The 24,195-nt window shown below is 47.1% G+C and overlaps 1 long non-coding RNA gene across 1 annotated transcript in view; it reads right to left on the bottom strand.

Annotated features, from left to right (window-relative positions):
* The window catches only part of LOC146789541 (uncharacterized), a 190,932-nt gene that overhangs the window by 368 nt on the left and 166,369 nt on the right, over positions 1–24,195 (bottom strand). The window lies entirely within an intron of this gene.

Raw genomic sequence — 24,195 nt, 5'->3', positions numbered from 1 at the left:
TGTAGTAGTAGTTAGTAAGTACAACTCATTATCATTAACCCTCAAGTTCTCTTCATCAGCATGCATGCATTTACTTTTTCTCACTTTATACTTTGATTTCTATGATAATGGATCATGGTCGTCTTACAAGATTGTGTTTTACTTTTGTTGTGTCCGTGCATACTGTCTGTTTTTCTTTGTCAAACCTTTCCCAATACCCCCCTTCCCATCCATTCATCAATCCCTAACCCTCTTCCCCCAGGCTGTGTGATTTATATTGAGGTGTGATGTAACTACATTAAATGTACACCAACAATTGATCACACGCTTGCTGGGGCAGATGTGGTGAAAGCAACACTAATTGAATTTCAACTAAGGCAGGGCAAGGATCTTCTTCTGCTTGCACACCCATGCTGTAGTTTACTTTGTTCTACTACTCCTCCCACAGTCTCTCAGTCAAGTGACTTTCTCTTTCTTTTTTCAAATGCTATTGCCAGTGTCTACTACTACCACCACAATAATGGCATCTTCTCCATTCATTTGGGAAACCAACCATGTAGCCATCATTGTGCCGAACTTCATCATCATCAATCACAGGTAAGATACGTTTGGTGGGAGGTATAATGGACGAGGAGGAGAGACTGACAATACTAGTATGACAATTAAAAATAACTCAATGAGGGGTACCGCATCTATCGGTTTGTGTGTTACAAAATCGGCAGATCTTTTACATCAAACACAGGCTGTGGGCATGCAGCAGCAAGGAAACAAAGTAACAAACCATCTAACTTACATTGAATTCGGAAAACAGTAACCCACCACAAAACATTAACATCATATGTTTAAGTAAATAATATAAAATTTAATATACCCTAACAAAAATAAACTATCCCACTCTGACCTAACCCACCCCCCTCCCTAACCCCAACCAATGTCCAAAACGAAAGTCCAAGTCCCAATGTCCGAGAGTGAAACCCCAACGCCCAAAAACCCACCCACCAACAAAAGGAATTAAAAAAGGGGCAAATGACAAAGTCCTCTATAGTCGGCGGGCCTTCAGGTGTTTATCCACCAGGATTTTTACCCGCTCCTCTAGGTGCTCCTCCAAGCGGGTCATCCGGCGGAGCAGCTGGCGGCGAAATGCCCTGCAGTTACATGCAGGATGGGGGGCAGCAGTGGTAGAGATGGAGGCGCGGCGGCGGGCGGCTGCCGGACCACGGCGCCGTAAAGCAGGAGGCAGGGCCTGACTGGGGCCCAGGGCACTGGAGGAGGCTGCAGCTGCAGCCACCTCCTCCTCCTCCGCCTGAGCCACCAGCCGGCGATAGTCATCGCAAATGGCCTCCAGTTTACGGCGCCGGGTCCTGGCGGCCAACTCCTTCCTCGATGGTTTTGGTGTGGAAGGAGTATCTATATCAAGAAAGAAAAAGAACATGTTATAACCAATACTCTTAGCAAAACAGAAACACTAAAATCATTCAACACATAGTGTCACAGTCTCACTAGCAAGCACAGTACATAACATTTGTGATTTGCTGGTAAGTATCTATACTCCTACTTCCTCGGACTCTAACATTTGTGGGAGTTTCCGGCATTATACTCGTACTATGTACTCCGGTACACCAGTCGTGTTGTTCTTATCTCTAGTTTAGCGCAATTACATAACCTTGTAGCCGGCATGCCAGCTCAGTCAGCTAAGCTTGCACCCAAGAGAAACAGATATGAGTCACATGATGCAGACTCACGTTAGTTTTATTTACTACTAATGTCTGCAGGTGGGAAAGCTCATATTTTTGTATTACGGCGGGTGGCACTGGCCATAGTCTGTCTGTTACATGAGGGCAAATGATCAATTTCACTTACACCCTGCCCTGGGTAGTACAAAAGGCTGATTATTTATCTGATCCAATGATCATTGCTTATATTTATATTATAGATGGTAATACGACATCAGGTCAGTAGCGATCCCGGAGTTCGAGTTTTACTATCTGGCGGCACAGCAGCAGGTCTTTACACAGGAGGTGGCAAGAGTATATTGGGGGCCGGAGCAAGACAGAGAAGGAGGCACCCCCCGCCATGTGCTGGCGTATATCACGCTGCAGCAGAGGCTGGTCATCGGAGACTTGTCCATGGAGGAACAGACGTTCAGACAATGCTGGAACCGATCGCAGCGACGAGCGGGAGTGCGGCGTCCGTATGCGCCGGAGATACCGCTGGGAATGGTGACGGCGCTCCCGCACGGAGGAGGTTGGTCGGGATTACAGGTGTGGGAGGAGGCGGGCCTACAAATGTTGGGCGACTTGTACGAGGAGGGAGCGTTGATCCCTTATCACACTCTGCAGGAGCGGTTTGGTCTTCCGAGGGGAGATTATCTGATGCACGCGGCAGTGACTGTAGCGATGCAGGAGCACTGGGGAGAGGGGCTCCTAGAGCCTACCACATCTGCGGCTTGCCAATACACCATGATGTCTGCTGGCACTTACAAAGCAGTGGCTTGTCTGTACTCCAGAATGATGCGCGAAACCTTACAGCCGATGGCGGCGCTGAAGGCGAAATGGGAGCTGGATATACAGACAGAGATCCCTGACACCACGTGGGCGGGTATAGTGAGGAGGGCTAGGAAGAGCACAAGGAACGCACGCTTCCAGTTGATACACTTTTATGTCCTCCACAGGGCCTACCTAACACCAGGTAACATTGGGAAATATTTCGGAGTGGAGGAGGCGCATCGCTATGGCAGCCTCCCTCCAATCTTCTTCCTCCAGTGTACGCATGTCCTCCTCCCACACCTTCCCCAGCTTATCCAATGAAGGCACACTGTGGGTGACCAAGGACTGGTATATCCGCTATATTTTTTTGGTTGCAAGGTCACCCATGACAATCTTCGCCTCCAACGGGCTAAACTCGGGCTTGGAGGCGAGGCCCTCCAGACTGGGGGGAAGCGCATGTCGAGCTGGAGGTACCGGTAAAACTGTGTCCGAGGCATACAAAATTCTTCCTGCAGATCCCGGAACGATTTAACGGACCCATTCCGCACTACATCACCCAGGGTGGAAATGCCGATAGCATCCCACCTGCTAAAACCTTGCAGGGCCGCCAGGTCGGGCAGGTGTCCGTTGTGCCACAGAGGAGTTTCCCCCATTAGTGTATTCCACCGCCCCATTCTTCTTAGAGATTGCCGCCAGACCTGGAAGACTACCCCTGTCACCGGCGGCAGCGCACCCCGCAATTTCGCCGAATAGAGGATTGTGTGTAGAGTGTACCGCCCCATGAGGTGCCGCTCCAATGCATAAGCCGGGCCCCCCCTGTCCCCATACCACCACTCATTGAGGACTAACAGATGTCAGGCCTGGTAGTATGAAAGGATATCTGAGGTCGCCAGGCCTCCACAGTAAGTGGAGAGAAAGCATGTGTGCAAGCCACACGCACCGCCCCTGCCCCCACAGGAACCGGCTCAGCGCCAAATTCACCAGTCGGAACCAGCGAGGCGCGATCGGGTACGGGTGATTCTGTAATTGATAGAGCAAGTGGGGGAGCGCAACCATCTTAAAGATCGCCGATCTACCATAGATAGGCAGCGGCATACGGGACCAAGTCGTAAGATCTGCACATACGCTCTCCCACACCGGTACCAAGTTCCGCTCCCAGGATAGTGTCGGTACCTCCGACAGGCAGACTCCCAGATACTTAAGTCCTCCCTCCGCCACCTGTAGCGCCGACGCCCACATGCCCAATCTCACCCGAGGACCCAAGACCCACAGTGTGGACTTGCGGGTCTCATATACAGCCCGGACGGTTCCCCAAAAATCTGCATTATCTCCAGTATGCGCGGCCCGACCTATCCATTGCCGTTAAGAAGAATAGGACATCATCCGCATATAATGCGATCCTGTCCGAAAGCCCCGGGCCCACTCAAATCCCTTCAGCTGTGCATCCATACGCACCCAGGCCGCCAACGGCTCCATGGTGAGGGCGAAAAGATAGGGCGACAGGGGGCAACCCTGTCTGGTACCACGTCGAATAGAAAAGCTGGGCGAGACCGCTCCCGCCACGCGGACCGAAGCTGTCAAGTTGGTATACGAGAGCATCACATACGACAGGAACCAAGGACCGAGGTTAAGCCGACGAAGGAGGGCGAACAGATAAACCCAGCTCAGGGAATCAAATGCCCTGTCCATGTCCGCCAGTAGGAGCGCAGCCGGCTTCCCCGTCTGCCGGACCGCCCCCAGTGCCACGTGTGCCCGCCGTATGTTGTGCCGCGTCGCACTCTGAGGCATGAACCCGGCCTGGTCCGGGTGAACCAATGCCGAAATGTGAGGCAGGAGGCGATTAGCCAGGGCCTTGGCCTCAACATTGAGGAGGGAGATAGGGCGGTATAAAGCATGCTGTTCCGGGGGCCGACCAGGCTTATGGAACACCACCACTTCTGCGTGCCGCCAGTCCAGTGCGAGCCGACCGGCCTCCCTGGTCTCTTCCACTGCCGCCCAGTAATAAGACGCTAGTTGTAGATTATATCGACGATGGAACTCACTGGGGAACCCATTGGGTCCCGGTGCTTTCCCAGAATTGAGCTCACCTAGGGCCTTACACAGTTCCTCTTCTGAGAAGGGGAGCTCCAACTGCCGGCACGTCTCGTCAGACACAGCTCTGGGCGGGAGATCCTCAATGAACTTGTCCACCGTAGCCTCCGGCAAACACTCCATAGAGGCGTATAGGTCCGCATAATAAGCGGCAAAGCTCTCCGCTATGGTCATAGGGTCAATTATCGGCGCCCCTCTCTCATCCAGCACCCCCGGGGTGACCTGGGGATGAAAAACACCCTGGCAGAGCCGATGTAACATCTTGCTCAACTTGTCGCCCCAGTTGGTAGATTCTGCTACGTGTAGCAAGCCATGTTGGCGAGCCTCATCCATCAGGAGTGAGGCGTAGGACTGCCGCGCCAACAGTAGCTGTCGCACCCCCGGTCCGCCGCCCTCCTCCCGGCATTGACGCTCGAGCCCTTCAATCTCCGCCTCGGCCCTAACCAACCCGTCTCGACGCTTCCTACGGGCCGCCACGCACCATGCAATGTCCACCACACGTAGAGTGGGCTTCAGTGCCTCCCAAAGTGTTACGGCACTGGGGACCGACCCCGCATTGGCGACAAAGTATTCCGCAATCGCATCCCTCATAAGCTTCTCGAACTCAGCGTTCTGCAAATTCCACACTGCTAGTCGCCAACGAAATGGTTGCCACCCCCTACCTAACCGCAGCACCACGAATACCGGCGAGTGGTCCGACAGCCCCCTAGGAAGGATCCCAGCGGACAGTACCCGCGTTGCAAGCGCCCGAGGGACGAAAACATAGTCTAGCCGAGAGAAAGACTTATGGACCGCCGAGAGGTACGTAAATTCCCTCCTATCACCATGTACGTGCTACCAGGTGTCCACCCAATGGAGGCTCCTAACCAGGGAGTGCAATTTCGTGTGCTGAGTGCCACCCAGGCCCCCTCCCGCCCTGCTCCCGTCACTCCCCAAATCCATAACATCATTCCAATCGCCACCCACCACCGCGGCCACGTCCGGCCTGTCCGCTCACAGGGAGAGCAACCGCTCCACCAAGGACCACTGTAATTGGGTGGGGCGTATACACAGCCTAGCACAATCGAGTCCTCCCCAATCTTGCCCCGAAGAAACAGGTACCGCCCCTGTTGCGCATGTACGTATGGGACCCTGCGATGTATCAAGACCGCTACTTCCCTAGAACCCTGCATGAACCCAGCATGAAAGACCTGCTGGAAACCATATCGCTGCAGGCACAGGGCCTTGGAGCCCATCAGATGAGTTTCCTGCAAAAGGAGAATATCAGCTCCGACCCTTTTCGCCTGATGCAGGACTGCCCCTCGCTTAATTTTATCCAGGACCCCTCGCACATTCCAACTAACAATACGAAGGGTGCCCAGGGACACCCCAGTCTCTACCATCCCACTAGCCATTGGGCAACAAGCCTTGATGTAGCGCGGATATAAGGTCCCAGCCACGGGTGTGTATGACAGAAGTGCACAATGTGAAATCGCAACTCATATCCCTAACCAAACCCCTTCCCCATAACAAACCCCCCTCTCCATACCTCAAAAACACTGAAGTACCTGTCGCGGCGGGGTTGGCTCCATGTCCCACAAACCCTGAGCTGGTGGGGATTCAGCCCTCCTAAGGGCTCCCTCTAGACCCTGAAAGCAAACAGTCACACAGTCCAATGAAGGAAGCACCCCAGCACCACCCTATTCACAAGTATCAAGGATCTAATGTCCGGAGCTGGGAGGCAGAGACCTCCCGGGACGGGGCTCCATGGGAAACAGAGCGCCTCCGGGATCGCGATCTCCTATCCCCCTTCCGGCGCTGTCCACGAGGATTCTTTGATGGCCCCTCGCTCAATGAGGAGTCTGACTGCAGACCAGGGGTCGTATTCACCCGCACCCGTACGGTTTTGTCAGTCCACTTAAAGACCTCTTCCGGAGAATCAAAGAAGTGGGTGCGGGATTGAAAGACCACTCGCTAGCGGGCAGGGAATAGTAAAGCATACGGGAGATTAAGGTCTCTAAGTCTGGCCTTTGCTGGCATGAACGATTGGCGTTGCTGCTGCACAAATCGGGTATAATCCGGGAACTCCAGGATACGTTGGTTGTTATAGAGCAAAGGTTCTTTGGCGCGGGGCTGCTTCAGCACAGTGTCTCAGTCAAGGCAATTTAGCAGTCCCCCCCATTACCGGTCTTGAGCGAGCCCCCACCGGGGACTTCTGTAGAAGCGCTCTGTGGGCTCGCTCCACGACGAAGCACCTGGATAGCGCATCCGGTGGGAGCCAACTCTCCACTACTGCGTAAGAAAGCGCTCCATATTGCCATTCTCACACCCCTCCGGGAAGCCAACAAAGCGCAGGTTGTTCCTCCGGGCCCGCCCTTCAGCATCCTCGACCCGAAGCGCCAAACCCCTCTGGATGCTCTCCAGACCCACCACCTTCTGCTTGAGAACGCCGACGTCATCTTCCACCCCAGAAATGCGGGTCTCTGCCTCCGTGATGCAGGACACAGCGTTCCGAAGATCTTGGCGCAGAAACATAACGTCTGCTCCCATTGCGCCAATTTTTGTATCCAGCATATCCCGGGATTGGGTGATTGCCGCCATCAGGGCCGCGTTGTCTGGTACGGCATCTTGAGACGGCCCGACGGCTCCACACGTCGCTCCCGGGCCCGTGAACTTGTCGATAGGCCCATGCTTCGTGGAGCCACTACCACCCTTGTCCCTCATCATGGGGCCTTTCGACGGACTCTTTGCACCTTCAGACCACGATGGACAGGACGCCGACACCAGGGCCTCCCCCGCGCAGGCACATCACAGATGAATCAGTCGCCCGGCCCGCGGGAAGGAAGAAGGGAAAGAAGAGAGGCGGGAAAGCACCCCCGAATCGGGGCCTGCAATCCACCGATGTGAGCCTCAGTCCGTGAACAGACCCCGCACCAACCTGCCCGTCGAAGTCGCCGGGCACCAAGGCCACGTGGCCCCACCAGGGACGCCGTCCTCCGGATCACAAACAGCACTCCCACCGTCCCAATGGGCGCGGCGTGGCCGCCGATCACCGGCCCCGCCACCACAGCCGAGGCCGAGATGCCTTCACCAATGCTGGCCCGCCAACCTGCATGCACGCCCAGGGCCCATAGTACTGCGACGGTCCAGCAAGATCCACCGTCCTCACCCTGCGGCCACGCTGTCCCTCCTGGTCTTGCTCTGGCCACTGGCCCGTCACGGGGCACCCCCGATGGAGCACACTCCCGACCCGGCGACTCTCCTCGTCAGACCTGGACTCCCCCAAGACTAGAAGAGCACAGGGTCCCCACTCCGGGGAACAACCAGGCAGCTCCCGTGGGCCCCCCCCCAGCCTCACCACCGCAGCCCGATGCAGCCACCGATCCCCCAGCGCAGTCACCAGTCCGGCAAGAGAATAAGGTGGGGGGGTTGGTGGAGGGCCCCCCGCCCGCCCTCCTGCTACCGCCTCACTACTGCTGCAAAATGCCCGGGAGGAGGGCCCCCGGCTCCTGAGGCCCCAGGCACCGGCATGACTCCTGGACGCGGTGTGCAGGCCCAATCGAGTCTCTCTGCTGGCCGGGGCACCCAGCCTCCCCCTAGCTCCTCACCGGTGTCCGCAGTGCAGGCTCCCGGGGCCGATCTGCCCGGCGAAAATCGCTGCTGCCACCGGGCCGTCTAAGCCAAAGGCCGCCGCGGCAGGCTCACCGGGACTGCCGCGTGGCTTGCGTCGCCTCTCGGGCACGCCGGAATAGACGCCCCGGCTCCGCCTCCGAATACTGGGCCGCACCTCGCGAGCGCGTCTGCATCCGCGCTCCACTGCCCGATCACTGCTGCCGCTCACCGAGCAGTCCCCTCCGGTAGCAGGTGCCGTAGCGCTCCCTCCAGGACTGATCGCGGGTCCGAGGGAGCCAGGATAGATGGCGGATGAGTGATGGGCTGGACGGAGCTGACTAGCACGCGTCCGCCATGTCGGCCCGCGAAGCCACGCCCCCATGTGCCTGCTCTTTTGAACAATGGACTAGTCACTTTTCTCCATTTACTTTCTTCAGTCGACATCTTCCAAATGGCAACAATTGTAGCATGCGATGACTGGGCTGCTTTGCTCCTTCTCTCCATGTTTGCATCTTCTTTTCTACTATAGTGAGCACTAGGCCCCAATATCTCTGGCTTGAAACCCACTCATGGCAGACCCCTTTGTGCACCTCCCCTGCCTCTGTCTCTCCACCAGCTGACATTCCTATGACATTACCTCATCACACAAAATGACCAGTGCACAATGGCCATCTTGAGTGAAGAACTGCTGTTGATGCTCTAGCTGTCATCCCACCTACCAGTGCCAGCTTTCTTTATAGCGCTGATCGGTTTATAGCTGCCATTGCTGCCCTCACTGCCCTCAAATGTCCACCAGAATTAAAAGCTTTGAAAACGAACATGAAGAAAAGGGAAAATGTGTCGGGAGACCGGGAGTATTTTTAAGCCCAAAATAATCAAGTTAGGGTCAGTCAGTCAGTCAAAACAACTTTATTTCGCCAACACAATGATGGCATAAAAAGTATTCTACAAGCACATCAGTTTCCGTTATTATTACAATTTAAAATTACATGTAATCACACAAATTTATTACAAAGATTTAGATAAAAAAATTATTCATATTTTAAAAAGGAATAATAGATCATGAATATACACAGAGTTATTGCACAATTCAATGGATTATGTTACAGTTTAAATATCAAGTTGGCAATATAATCTTCTTTTCTTCAAGTCATATAAAAAGAATGAGGCCAAAGCACAACATATAAAGGGATCAGACAATAGCTGTAGATAATACAAAGCCACACAACACTGTTTAAAATTCATTTTGCGTATGAGAGGGACAATAAATCTTTTCCTTTCTTCAACATAGAATTATCAAAAAACCAAGAAATTAAGGTCATTCTGGGCAGATCTTTTGTCACAAGGACAAGGTGGCAGTTCAGAAATCACATAGATTTTAAAAGGAAGACCTAACCTCAAGGGGATATAATTTAAACGAAATCTGATTAAGATATAACTATGTCGCAAATTTGTAACAAATGATATATAGGTTAGGTTTACATTAATCGGTGTTATGCTCGGGACAGCGTAATATACTCTGACTGTCGACAGTTTAAGATTAATATCCTGCCTCCTTGCTTGTAACTCGGTCAATAGATGGATGTTCACCTCTTTCTTAGAAATGGATAGACACGTCATTGGATCTTCGTAAAGGTGGTGTAGACCAACCATCTTAAGGTTGGATTCAACATATTTTAGTCAGCTGATATTGTTCACACCTTCTAATTTCAAAACATCATTTATGATGTCCCTAGTCAATGAAAGAGTCTCCTTACGCCAGACCGAAAGCCACATCAGAATGGGTGCGATGAGAATTTTTCACTGATATAGGGAGCTCTCAATTCCATGTGACAATTATAGTTGGAACACGACTTGAGCAAAGAAGCCAACTTTTTCAAAAAGGCATCTTCTATACGTTGCAATTAAGAGGGATCTGAGATGCCCCAAACAGCTGCCCCATAGGTGGCGGCAGAGACAGCTTTTGCTTCATAAACTTTCTTCACCACTTCAATAGGTTTGGTCCCAATTTTTTCGCAAATTTAAAAGGAGCCCCAATATTTCTTTCCAACAATAAACCCCTATTAGAGACCAAACTTCGCCAATTACTGCCTCGGTCTAAAATGATCCCTAGATAATTAAGAGTCCACAACAGCTAATTTCCCCCCTTCAGTATAAATTTGTGGTGATTTCCGCTGGTTTGGACCTGCAACAAAGACAAAAGACTTAGAATAATTAATTTTCAGGTCCAAACTATTAATAAATTTCACATACTCCGTTACGAGTCGGCGCAACGCGTCACTAGTACGCGCCAAATTCACTGCGTCGTCCGCGTATAAGAGTATCGGTACTTGAAGGGAGTTAATATAAGGAACATCTGGAGAGGACCCCAACAAAGCAGATTTTACAGCGTTTGTATACAGCACAAATAAAAAGGGGACAAGGACTCACCCCTGCCTCACGGCTTTAGTGATTGTAAAGTGGCTAGTGTATTCTCCTCCCTAGCCAAAATGAACACAGGCAGTTGCTCCAGCATACACGTCACGGATTATATTAATAATCTGTAGGTCAATCACCATTGCCTCCATGATCTGCCACAGCCTGGACTGTGCCATGCAGTGAAAGGCTGCCGACAGATCCATGAAGGCAAGTTATAAGTGACCTTTCTTAGCTGCTGTATATTTGGCTATAATTAAATTCAACTTCAGGCACTGGTCCAATGTGCCCTTTCCTTTTCTAAAGCCATATTGGCATGGGATAATAATGTTCTCCTTTCCAGAGCCCATTCCTCAAGCCTGTTTAAAAGTAGCCGGCCCACTAGTTTAGCAGTAGAATCTAATAAAGATATGAGCCTATAATTTTTCGGAAGCATTTTATCCCCCTTTTTATGAGGTAGGAGAACCTGTTTGGGCAATTTTTCTTAAAAACATTTGTTAAATGCGGTGCCAAAAGATCTTGGTTATCTAGAAAAAAGTCAATTGGTACACCATAGGGTCCAGGTGCCTTCGCACTTTTACACTGCTTAAGAGCGTATTTTGTTTCTTCCAAGGTGAATGTGACACTGCTTCCTGAACCAGCTAAACTTAGAGGGTGAAGTTAGACAGCGCCTCCTCGGTATTTCCAAATAGGCCTTCAAAATGAGTGACCCATGCCTCCTGCTCTACATGAGTGTCTGTTGTCATCCTTTTGTCGTCTCTCAGGAAAGGCGCATTAATCAACGACCAAAAGGACTGTGAGCTATTTAATAAGGCAGCCCCTTGCAATTTTTCCCACCAGTCCGCTTTTAAAAATGTTAACCTTGATAGCGTTGCTTTCCTGTATACCTGGCGTAAACACTTGAGCAAAGTTTGGTCTCTAGGTTTTGATTTTAAGGCCATATGGAGGTTCTTAAGTGATTGGGCACAATCATTATCAAACCAAACAGGACCCTTACGGTGCCGATTACGTATAGAAAGTATTACATTATTTTTAACTTCCAGTAGGATTTGTTCAAATGCTATAATTATGCCATCATCAGTTATTGGGTCTAGACATGTCATTATCTCCGATGCTCGTTTGGAGACTACGTTACCCACACACTTCACAGTGTCGACTCTCTCCCACTTCAATGCGATCCCATTCTCTCTTGCAATCACTGGGTTAATATGGAAATTAACAGGATTTTCACTTTTTAATAAAGCAGGGATGAGAAACGTGATTGCAGCGTGGTCAATGAAAGCATAAAAGTTGGTCTTAAATTGAGTAAAGATCTTCGAGAAGTGGGGGGGACTAGAAAAAGTGAAGCTTAACTGTCCAGTTAGGGGTTCAAAAGTATTTATAATTGTAGGAATATTTATAATTAGCAGCCTATTTAAGACTTTACCATAATCATTATGATTAAAATGGGTTACTAAATCCCCGTCTTCATCTACTAGCCCACACACTGATGGATTAACCTTATTACAAGGGTGAGCATTAAACTCCCCTAGCCAGATTATATCAAAGGGTTTATTATATACTTTCTCCAAATTGACAATCTCTAACCAAAGGATCCAAAATCACTGCATGATTATGTGGAAATATGGATTTTTCTGGTCAGTTATGTCCCCTATCTTGGACCCCAACGGTTCTGTGTGCATGTTACACGTACATGTATGTTCCCTCCAGTTCCAGTTATGAAGACGCAAATACATGTGCGTCCACCGTTAACATGTCCTCTTTTAGATCCGCCATGAATGAGCCGGATATTCCATTCCTAAGTACGAAAGGCCACCGCCTTTATATGGTTCACTTATGCCATTTTTACAGTCCAGGCAAATAGGCCCTGATTCTGTCATCAAGCTTTTCTTGCTTTCTGCCTCTGAAGCTCCAGTCTGAGCCTGCATCTGTGACCATGAACTTTGTCTCATTCCCTGCGCGGCTCACGAAGCCTGACATCAGCTTGCTGCCTGCCAAGAACTGTATTTCACCTTCGAAATTATCTGTTCCGATCCCTGCCCAATGCATTCCTGTCTAGTAGTTTAAGTAAACATTCTGCCAGCTACCGAGCAAAGGCCCGGCTTCTCTGTCTTCATGCAAGTAATTCATAGCCCTGTTACTATGGAAGATTCCTGCCCTCGCATCTAGTGTAGACACTTAGACGCTTGTACACGCACTAACAGTCAGTATAGTCAGTATAGAATAAGATTCTACTCTAAGAGACCTCTCTTCTGGATAACATAGTTCTTTAAACATAGGATGTTAGATATGATTTGGGATTAGGTTGGCTTGACCCTCCAGACTTCTGTCGCCACATGTAGAGCTAAATGTCAAGTCCCCTTCACCCCCTAGTTGCACGTCAATCACACGTCATGCTGCTGTGTGCGCATCTCTGCCAAGTATTTCTGCTGACATTGCGAAATTATTTCATAGGTCCACCCATATGTGACATCACAACCAATGACGTTTTTTTGTTACTCCCAGTTCCACCTACTTTTGCTACGTATGTATGTCTTATCTACACTATCAATTGTTACGCCTCTCGCATTTACTTCACTGTAATGCCTATTGTATAAAAGTGAATAATTATCAATAATGTATGTACTTCACTTCCTGAACCTTCGTGGTGATGGAACCTGGAGCAACCGATTATAATCGACCATTGGAATAAAGCCCATTCTGAACCTCTAATATCACGGATTTTGCCTCTTATTTACTGAGCTATTTTTATTATGTTCTGTATCAAATTAAGTCCCGGTAATTAAATTATTTACCACATAAATGGCGCCCGAATAGGGACACTTTCTCATCTCACGCGCCGGTGGTGCGTTGCAGGCCCGGTCTCCTGCCACAGCTGGACGGACAACAACGCGTACCAGCAGGATTTCCTGTATCTCCCTCCGGTCAAGCGGGGGCGACTGAGGCTGCGATCAACACCCAGACGAGGCGGTGAGAAGTGCGAAGTATCCCGACCAGAGCCTAGCTGAGAGAGCAAGATCCGAGGTATACAGAGGCCCACCAGTTTCCGAAGTCCCGAGTCGAGTCCAGTTTCCGAAGTGTTCGAGTCGAGTCCAGTCCGGTTCAAGTTCAGTTCAGATCCGTTCCGAGGCCTTCCGTTCCGAGCTACCCGGTGAGTACCATTACTGGGGAGGCGTTCTGGCGTGCACATAAGTTGTGCCGGTCCAGACGGGTTTGGGTACACAAATCCGGTCTGCACTGTTTTAGCAGTGTATCTGTACTGTTTAGCAGTACATCTAGTATATCTAGTATATAAATTCAGAATAATTCAGTTAATGCCGAGTATTATGTTCAGTAATTAAGTTTCCTTAGATCGTATCATCATTGTTGCTCAGGAATGTTAAATGTTAAATGTTTTTAGTACGTTCTGCATATTGTGGTATGAATGACTGTTCATTATTGTGATTACTGTATTAAGTTTGTTCAAGATCAAGTATCAGATCAGTTCTCAATATGCCGCTCTTTTCGAAATTAAGACAGATCACAACTAGAAAAGGGGTACTCGAAGAAGCTGTTCCTATTCCTCCTAGGGACACTCCAGGGTACTTCATGTATCATAAACACGGCTTAGACGCTATATTATTTCTTGATTTATGGGTAGACTACACTAAGGAATTACCAGAAAGTCAGAGGTGGCCCGCAGCTGGGACCTGGGATGCAGAGTGCATCGTGAAAGTAGAGGAAGAATTATGGAAAAAGAAAGCTAGACAATCACAGAAAGACGCCATTGAATTATGGCGTAAAGAATCATATAGACGTACAGAAAAAGCACGTAGACAGGAAGAGAAGAGTAAAGCGAATTCAAATGAAGTTCGAGAAAATCTATTAATCGAAGAAGGTACACGAGTAAAATCAGAACAAATAAACAGACAAAGAAATGCCCTTATGAAGGGTATGTATCCCCTTCTGGCCGAGGGACTACCTAAGGCTACTGCGGGGATACCAAAAGACTTGCCACCCCCATTATTTCCAATAAAGGTACATCCTAAAGGGCATCCTAGAACCGCAGAAGATGTTTTTCTTTCCTCATATTTAGATGACGCAGCTCCCGAGTATGCTAACCCCGCCCCACACAGACCGTCGGCCGGGGAGGTTCAACGCCAAGATCCTGAATCTATACCTTTACAACAACAAAACCTGACACAAGTTCCGGCAAGCACGTCCGTTTCTACATCTGTTCCTACAGCTACTTCTATGGCTGTGTCCACACCTATAGTTGCTGTATCGCGTTCAACGAATCCTTTCACGCCCGATACTCCAGACGGGGCTACTGGAGGTGCTACCAATATTTTTTCTACGCCACCCAGAATAAATAAACTTACCTTTCAAGAGTCAGCACATCCACGTACCCCCAAACTCATAAATTCCCGCACGCTTAAGGAACTTCTTGTAGATTGTAGATATGACCCTGTGCCCGGCAAAGAGGACGAAATGATCCTGGCGTCATTGCGTATCAGACGAGCCGCGGTGTATTTAGGGAAGTTACCAGGAATGACTATGCATCTAGATAATATATATCATTTTGTCCAAACAGGGCGAGATTCTGAAAGTATTAACAGAGCTATGGAATACCAGAAAGTGGAGATACAGGGGGAACTGTTACGTTTTCTCATAAATTGTGTGATCAGAAATCAAGACCGACCTGGGGTAGACCCGGAAGCAATGCAGATTCTTACCAGATGGAGCCAGAATATATCAGAAGGGAGACATGATAAGCAAAACTGTATAATAGCCATGTGCCGAAAGATCCGTAAAGAAATAGAACGCCTACACGAAGAAAGATTAGCGGTAGACCAGTTTGAACAAAATGAGGAGGAGGAAGGATCAGGACTGCCCACAGGACAGTCAGAAACCATAGCCTATGTAGGTAGAGGAAGATCTTGTAATAGTACTAGATGTCTTACTGACCCGATACGTCCGATACGCCCAGATACTAACAGGAATTTCCAAACACCTATAATAAATATGAGGTCCCCCGAGCATTCGTTCCAAGTCGCTGACAAATTACTGCGAGAACGAAGGGGTTATCATTTTCTTGATTCTATGGATGAACAAGAATTAGCCAGGTCAGCCGTTCATTGGATTGACAGTCCCGGAAAGAATGATGATGATACAGTAGCACACACATTTTTGAATCTCACCCCAGATGAACAGCGTTTAGCTGGGATTTATATGATTCAACAACTTCTTATACTATATAAAAGCCAACATTCAGATCCTGGTCCCTTACCTGACATATTGACTGAATTACTCACGAATAGATGGAAAGGTTCAGGTACTAAGTTAATTAAGGAAATACTAGAATCCAGAAGGCAGTACATTCTTTTTGTATGTCCAGAACATGTTTCATTGCCCATCAAGGAAAGACCGATGTATTACGTGGACAGACAGAATCCCTTACGAGAAGTACACCCAATAAAGGGCGAGGACAATCAGTTTAAACGTGTATATGTATATACGCCCATATCGAAAATAGAATTGTTAGAAATGAAGAAAGTGGTACCCAGTCATGACAAGGACCCAGCGGGTTTCCACCGAGAAATTAAAGACATGTTACTCATGGGAGAGTATACCTATCCCGACATTATGACAATATTAAAGGTATTAATGCCTGCTGGCATTTATGAAAAACTCAAGGAAAAAGAGTGGGAGGTGGGAGACCAAAAGATAGATTGGACAGCATTAGAAAATGAAGAAAAGGCCCGAGGTCCAGGTTCGGGGCTTGGGGACAAAACTAAAGCACTACCAGGTTTACTAGTACAGGTACTGCCACGTTTATTAACCACGAAAAAGGAAGACTGGGGTGCAATCTCAGCCTGTAAACAAAAGCAAGATGAAGACACTAGTGATTTCTATGCCCGATTCGAAAAATGTTTTGGTATAAATAGTGGTATAAAAGCAAGTAGCGAGTCATACCCACATCTGTTTGTGACAAAATTAGTGGAAAATTCCTTGCCCCAAGTGAAGAATAGAGTATTAAAATTCGAGAGTACCTGGCAAGGTAATACCCCATCACAAATGTTACAAATGTTACAGTACCATTACAATAGAATTAGAGAAGAACAAGAACATGAACAAAGACGCATGAAAGACACAAAAATGAAAATGCTAGTCTCCCAGACAGTTCCAGCTGAAGGACATAAAAAGGGTACGACACATTCCGGTGATTCAGCAGGACCTGTAAAAGGGACATGCAACTATTGTAAACAGCCAGGACATTACATACACGATTGCCCAGTCCTGAAGCGTAATATCGCCACAGGTATTACAAAAGAAAGACCACGGCCACCTAGACAGGATCAGAATGAACAAGGAGCACCGCAGCATGCACAGTCCATGCCAGCTCCACAACAGTCTATACAGTTTGTGCCAGCCGCACCAGCGTTGCCTGCTGCTGCCACACAAACCACGACACGACAGCTGTACCAGACCGCACAGTATGACTACCCTGATTATCAATGATACGCATGAACCAGCCTAGAGAGGGAAGTTGACTTACCCCTTATCGAGGTCCCTGTAGACCAAGAAGGACCTTATGTACATAGTGAATTATTAGGCCAAGATAGAAAATTTTTACTTGATACAGGGGCAAGTCGAACAACTATAAAACGTAGTGAAGTTCCAGGGGCACCCCTCTCAGGCTCACAGAATATTTCCCTTGGTTTTTCAGGAAAACCTATTGTTAATGAAGTATCACAGCCTCTTCCACTCACGATAGGACCTTTGACCAGAACTACAGATTTATTGCTTACTAAATCATGTCCGGAAAACTTGTTAGGTATAAAAACACTGAAAGCTCTAGGAGCTATAATATGTTGTTCTCCGGAAGGAGTAAGATTGTTTTTACGTGATTTCAAAGGTCACTATGTGTCTCGAGACATGGATCCCCGACTGCAGACTTTACCTACACATCTATGGGCACAAGGCCCTACTGATGTTGGTTGCATGAATATTACACCATATCGAGTTACACTGAAGGCAGGAGTGGTACTACCACGAATGCGACAATACAAGTTACCACCAGATGCTGTAGTGGCTTTACTACAAATCATTGACGAGCTCATTGCCCAAGGAGTGGTTGTAGAAACAGACTCCAATGTATGTAATTCACCGATAATTCCGATTCTTAAACGAACAGATCCAAAGGCCCCGCCAGTATATCGATTGGTTATTGATTTGCGCGAATTGAACAAATGCATTGTGCCACAATTCCCTGTGGTCCCAGATATCTCGTCATTACTGACAGCTATTGATTCCGAAGCAACATTCTTTACTGTAATTGATCTCAAAAATGCCTTTTTCAGCGTCCCAATAGATCCGGAAAGCCAATATTTGTTCGGATTTAGTTTAAATGGACGTAGCTTCAAATTCTCACGCGCACCTCAAGGATTTACAGAAAGCCCCAGCATCTATAGCCAAGCACTGAAACGAGAACTTGACAGTATACACATGCCAGTCAACACTGCTCTGCTTCAATATGTCGATGATCTGCTGATCACCGCTAGAAGCGAACCCGAATGTGAGAAAGCATCACTGATAGTTTTACACTTTCTAGCCAAAAAGGGGCACAAGGTGTCCCCTTCTAAGCTGCAATTCTGTGTCCAGCGAGTTATTTACCTTGGTCACTCGCTGTCCAAGGAGGGAAGGCAGCTTACACCCGACCGCATTCAGTTAATAGCTAACATGCCAATACCCAAGACACAAAAGGAGGTGCGGGCTTTCATAGGCCTCACTTCATATTGTAGACAGTGGATCCCTCAGTATGCATTTCTAGCAAAACCACTCATTCAGTTGACAACACAGGAGGCAGCCACATCGACTGTTCTCCCTTGGACTCAGGAACATACACAAGCTTTTGAAAGCTTAAAGACAGCCTTATGTCAAGCACCGGTTTTAGCAACACCATGTTACAGAAAACATTTTACACTCTTTGTCACAGAACGAGAAGGTACTGCCTTGTCAGTACTCACACAGGAACAAGCAGGATCACACAAACCGTGTGCTTATTTTTCTAGTACATTAGATCCCGTAGCTCAGGCTCTGCCTGCGTGCCTGAAATCGGTGGCAGCGACAGCTTTAGCAATCAGACAAAGCGATGCTATAGTGTTAGGACATCCATTGACAGTTCAAGTACCACATGCAGTAGAGGTTCTTGTGAATCGAACGCAAACACAACACTTGACTATAGCACGACTTACAGGGTATGAACTAACATTGTTTCAGCCACATATAGAAATCAGACGTTGTAACACATTGAATCCTGCCACACTTTTACCTGTAATCGGAACAGACCCACTAGCCCATGACTGTATTGATGTTATTACAATCACGACGAAACCCAGACAAGACTTGACAGATGTCCCATTGTCAGACCCAGACCTGACGTTGTATGTAGATGGCTCATGTATGAGAACAAGTACAGGAGAGTTAGTAGCCGCTTACGCAGTCACAACAGACACTGAAATTATTGAAACAAATTGCATAAATACCTTGTCCGCTCAAGCAGCAGAGCTCGTCGCTTTGACACAAGCCTGTATTCAAGCCACAAATAAAACAGTCAACATATACACTGATTCACGTTATGTATTCGGAGTTGTACATGACTTCGGCGTGCTGTGGCGAGAGAGAGGTTATTTAACTTCTCACGGTGCCCACATTCAGCACGGACCCCTCATTCATGCCTTATTAGATGCAATACATTTACCCATTGCAATATCGATTAGGAAATGCAAAGCACATACGAAAGTTACTGATATCATTTCTCAAGGCAATGATTTAGCTGACAGAACAGCTAAACAGACTGCTCAAACTCAAACATCCGACATGACAAAGACAATAGTCCCGACGCCAACACATTGTATGACGGTTAAAGATCCTACTCTTGACGTAATTGATATACAGACACATGCTACACCAGACGAAATAAAGAAATGGATTGAATTAGGAGGGATCCAAACGGATCAAGGATGGTTGATGAAGGAAAAGTCTGTGTGGTTCCTTCCTGATTCAATGGTCCAGGTTATAATTAACACTGTACATAGTCCAGCACATCTAGGAGAAAAAGCTATGCTAGATAGCATTCAATACATTTGGTTTAATAAACATTTACGAGCAGCAGCGAAACAAAAAGTTCGTACCTGTATGATCTGTTGTCAGTTCAACCCAGGAAAAAGCATTCCCGTAGAGCAGGGTGGATTTCAGTCTCCTGATCACCCTTTTGAAGTCCTCCAGATGGATTATATCCAGATGGAACGATGTCGAGGATTCAAATATGTTCTCGTAGTTGTTTGTGCTCTTTCCCGTTGGACAGAGGCGTACCCAGTATCAGATTACACTGCCCCGACTACTGCCAAACAGTTAGTTCGAGAATTCTTCCCACGGTACGGTTTACCACGTGCTGTCTACTCAGATAACGGCCAGCCGTTCTCATCCGAACTAATGAAACACGTTTCACTTTTGTTAGGATATCAGTGGAAGTTTCATTGTGTCCGACACCCCGAGGCAGCAGGTCTCGTGGAACGACATAATCAAACTTTGAAAATCAGATTGTCCAAAATATGCAGGGAGAAAGGTGTCGACTGGGTAGTAGCATTACCAGTTGCACTCTTTTACATGAGAATGGTAGCACACTCTCGAACAGGGCTATCCCCGTATGAGGTGATCTTTGGCAGACCACCAAATATGTGGGGGACGCCTATACCACGCAAAATAACTGATATTGACTGTAATATGCTGACAGATTATTTGGCTTCCTTGATGTCTGCACTACAATCTTGTCGTTCACAGGTAGCTGCAGCTTTTCCTGACAACACTGAAGTGAAACCCCATGACGTAATTCCGGGGGATCTCGTTTTAGTGAGGAACTTTGATCGAAAGACTCAGCTGGATCCTAGGTGGAGGTCGCCTCAGCTCGTGTTATTAACGACGAGGACAGCCGTGAAGATCGAGGGCAGAAAAGGCTGGATTCACTCAAGTCATATCAAGAAATTTCATGGACTACAATCAGATGTGAATACCACACCTCGTGTGTCTTCACCCATTGACTCAAAACTTCCTCTTGTTGAAAGGAGTAATTCCGAACATTATAAACTAAAACTCAGGCCCAATCAGTCAAGCAATTTGATTGTTTAAGTCCTCTCCAAGGTGAAGCGGTTGAATTGTCTCTGACATGTATCCCTTGGACCCGAATAGAGAAAGCACCCGAAAAATGTTGAAACGACAGGCGTACTGTAAATCACTGCGTAGTCATTGCACAGTGACGTTATTAATTTTGTTTTTCTTAAGTCTTTTTATAATTATTGCGAGTATATTGTTGCACATATATTATCCTATTTCTAGACATGCTTATAATATTACTGCTGAACATTCTTTTAGTGAATTACCTCCGCATGAATTGTCATACAGATTTGCGCTTCGCAATAACACTTTTATTAGTATGTTACATCATTCCCATCAGGTTAGCAATGCTACAAATTGTTGGATATGTGGCCGACTCCCTCCCTATCAGAATTATAAAAGAATTCTACCTCTTTTTCCATACCCGTTCACACACAACGGCTCCTGTGGAGCATGGTTTAGCTTAATTAATTCCTTAGATTCAAATTCTGCAGTTTATCAAGACAACTGGGTATGGGGAAATCTGAACTTAGTTTTACTTAAAGTCTGCCACCCCAACAAGGAGGGACTTCCCAAAAGAACAGGAACTGATCTAGAAAACGAAGTATATGGATTAGGTAATTTTACGCTTAATCTCTTGATCTTGAATGTCGAATCCGAAGTCACTCCAAGTTTGCCCGCCATGTCAGTATTTCCAGTAAAAGGTGAATTATGTGTAAGAAAGAGTGGTTCCATACATATGGGCCATAGTAGATGCACCACTGTAATAGAATTTAGTGATCAAGGCAAGTCGACATTTAGAGCTTCCCGCCATTCCTATTTTATATGTGGTCAGACGGCATATGTACGTTTGCCTCTAGATTGGGATGGTACCTGCTACATTGGATTCCTTTTGCCACCTGTTTTTCTAGCTCCTCCTGATTATCACAGAAATACTCATTTAGTACACAATAGAGAAAGGAGAGATCTCCCAATAGTCGATTACACTGAAACAGCATGGGAAAAATACACAGATTTCAATAAAGGTCTCTTTCCCTATATAGGTACAGTTACTAATAGTAAGCTGATACGTAGATTAACCAGAACCCTTGAAGCAGTAGTGAACGAAACTATTTCCGCCTTAGGCAACTTAACAGAAGAGCAATCTGCTATGCGGATTGTTGTGCTTCAAAATCGTCTTGTCCTTGACGTCATCCTGGCCGATAGGGGCGGAGCTTGTAGGGTCATCGGATCAAGCTGCTGCGTATTCATACCAGAAAATTCGCCATCTGTATATAAAGCTATAACCCGCCTTCATAAGATTGTGAGCCAGATACACCAGAATCCAGGCACTTGGACTTGGTCCGGGTGGTTTTGGAGCGTGTTATCAGCCTGGGGATGGAGAGTTCTATCCTTCCTAGGTATTGGCCTTCTCATACTATTCAGTTGCTGCTTATGCCTGCAATGTGGACCAGCGATTTGTGGTATGTGTGCCACATCGTGCATTCCACATCAAGATTTTCGTTCAAAATCCCGGAAGAAGAAAGAAGAACAAATGATGCTATATGAACAGATCAATGGATTGATGAAGATTGATATTTCTTGACGGGCAAGTAGGGGACAAGGAGGGAATGTGGAAATATGGATTTTTCTGGTCAGTTATGTCCCCTATCTTGGACCCCAACGGTTCTGTGTGCATGTTACACGTACATGTATGTTCCCTCCAGTTCCAGTTATGAAGACGCAAATACATGTGCGTCCACCGTTAACATGTCCTCTTTTAGATCCGCCATGAATGAGCCGGATATTCCATTCCTAAGTACGAAAGGCCACCGCCTTTATATGGTTCACTTATGCCATTTTTACAGTCCAGGCAAATAGGCCCTGATTCTGTCATCAAGCTTTTCTTGCTTTCTGCCTCTGAAGCTCCAGTCTGAGCCTGCATCTGTGACCATGAACTTTGTCTCATTCCCTGCGCGGCTCACGAAGCCTGACATCAGCTTGCTGCCTGCCAAGAACTGTATTTCACCTTCGAAATTATCTGTTCCGATCCCTGCCCAATGCATTCCTGTCTAGTAGTTTAAGTAAACATTCTGCCAGCTACCGAGCAAAGGCCCGGCTTCTCTGTCTTCATGCAAGTAATTCATAGCCCTGTTACTATGGAAGATTCCTGCCCTCGCATCTAGTGTAGACACTTAGACGCTTGTACACGCACTAACAGTCAGTATAGTCAGTATAGAATAAGATTCTACTCTAAGAGACCTCTCTTCTGGATAACATAGTTCTTTAAACATAGGATGTTAGATATGATTTGGGATTAGGTTGACTTGACCCTCCAGACTTCTGTCGCCACATGTAGAGCTAAATGTCAAGTCCCCTTCACCCCCTAGTTGCACGTCAATCACACGTCATGCTGCTGTGTGCGCATCTCTGCCAAGTATTTCTGCTGACATTGCGAAATTATTTCATAGGTCCACCCATATGTGACATCACAACCAATGACGTTTTTTTGTTACTCCCAGTTCCACCTACTTTTGCTACGTATGTATGTCTTATCTACACTATCAATTGTTACGCCTCTCGCATTTACTTCACTGTAATGCCTATTGTATAAAAGTGAATAATTATCAATAATGTATGTACTTCACTTCCTGAACCTTCGTGGTGATGGAACCTGGAGCAACCGATTATAATCGACCATTGGAATAAAGCCCATTCTGAACCTCTAATATCACGGATTTTGCCTCTTATTTACTGAGCTATTTTTATTATGTTCTGTATCAAATTAAGTCCCGGTAATTAAATTATTTACCACAATTATTATAAAGAGAGATATTGGCTACTCATAAATTTTTCCAATAATAATTTTGATGGTAATCAAGTTAGGGTCATTCTAATATCTTGGTGAGACAACATTCATTATCATTTAAACTTTTTCCCTTAGTGAAGGTCAGTGCCACTGGAATTATGCAACAGGGGAGAGGCAAATTATGCAGCAGGGTTGAGTAAATTATATGGCAAGAAAAGCCAAATTATGGGGCATAATGGGGCAAACTTTTGAAAGTATTACTTCATTATTTTGTGATTTTTTAGGTCGCGCGTTGAGGTTCTGGACTTTTAAGAGTCCAGAGGTGTCAGGGAAACAACACCCGAAGACCCCTGAGTTCCTCCTGTCTCGGTGCACAAAATAAACAGAGACGCGGGTTTCTCAATGGCGACGTCAAAGACCAAGGTTTATTTACTGCAGGGACACAGAAGTCATAGGAACCACACAGAGGCAGAATCTACGAGACTGTTCAAATTGCATTAAGTGGGTCGCTCCTTAAATACACGAAAAATGTCTTGAGGCAACATTACACGAATATTTCTCATGCCCAACCCGGTATCCCAAACAGACAATAAATATACATCAAACAATAATTAGTCGTAGGTTTTCGGTATTCGATCAGATCCCCTTGTCAGTTCTCCATTCTTCGCCCGATCCTCCCCATCATAAAAA

Source organism: Triturus cristatus, chromosome 10 (assembly GCF_964204655.1).
Source record: "Triturus cristatus chromosome 10, aTriCri1.1, whole genome shotgun sequence".
NCBI lineage: Eukaryota > Metazoa > Chordata > Amphibia > Caudata > Salamandridae > Triturus > Triturus cristatus.
Note: the sequence above shows the minus strand (reverse complement) of the source record. Positions and strands in the feature narration are given on the sequence as shown.